At 44.8% G+C, this 522-nt stretch overlaps 1 non-coding gene across 1 annotated transcript; it reads right to left on the bottom strand.

The window, feature by feature from the left end:
- Nucleotides 1-217: 217 nt before the first annotated feature.
- On the bottom strand, nucleotides 218-306 carry TRNAI-UAU (transfer RNA isoleucine (anticodon UAU)). Its single transcript is given in 2 exon segments — nucleotides 218-253; nucleotides 269-306. It is a non-coding gene; the product is annotated as a tRNA-Ile (tRNA).
- Nucleotides 307-522: the final 216 nt, after the last annotated feature.

The following is a 522-nucleotide window of genomic DNA, read 5'->3' as shown; positions in this document are numbered from 1 at the left end:
AATGTTGTGTTTGTGTCCTTCCCCCTCTTCCCCCTCTCTTTTGTGTCCTTCCCCCTCTCTCCCCATCTTGTCTGCCGCTCCCCTTGTTTTTTGTGTTTTGTGTGTCGGTTTGTCTTTTTGTGTGATTAATGTTAGCTCTTTCACGAGCCTCGATCTTGTATACAAAACAAAAAAAAACAAAAAAAAAAACCCTTCACAGTTAAAAATGAAAACACCTTGCTCCAGGTGAGGCTCGAACTCACAACCTCGGCATCACCCAAATACTGCTTATAAGTACCGCGCGCTCACCGATTGCGCCACTGGAGCTGTCGGATCGTGATTGATGTATAATTACTTTAATAATTACACACGTACAGTGAAGGAGCTGGGGCTCCCACGTCGATCGGAAGAATGGACGCGACAAAAAGCTGGAATTCATCCGAGTTGCTTTAATCAAACCAAACACTCAGGCACTCTAAAAAGCCCGTTTATCGAGCAGCAATATATATACATATTATCCCGGAGCGTTTGCCCAGGAAAGGC

The sequence above is a fragment of the Myxine glutinosa genome, chromosome 12 (genome assembly GCF_964187855.1).
Source record: "Myxine glutinosa chromosome 12, kmMyxGlut1.1, whole genome shotgun sequence".
NCBI lineage: Eukaryota > Metazoa > Chordata > Myxini > Myxiniformes > Myxinidae > Myxine > Myxine glutinosa.
The sequence above is the reverse complement of the archived record's forward strand: the minus strand, read 5'-3'. Positions and strand labels throughout refer to the sequence as shown.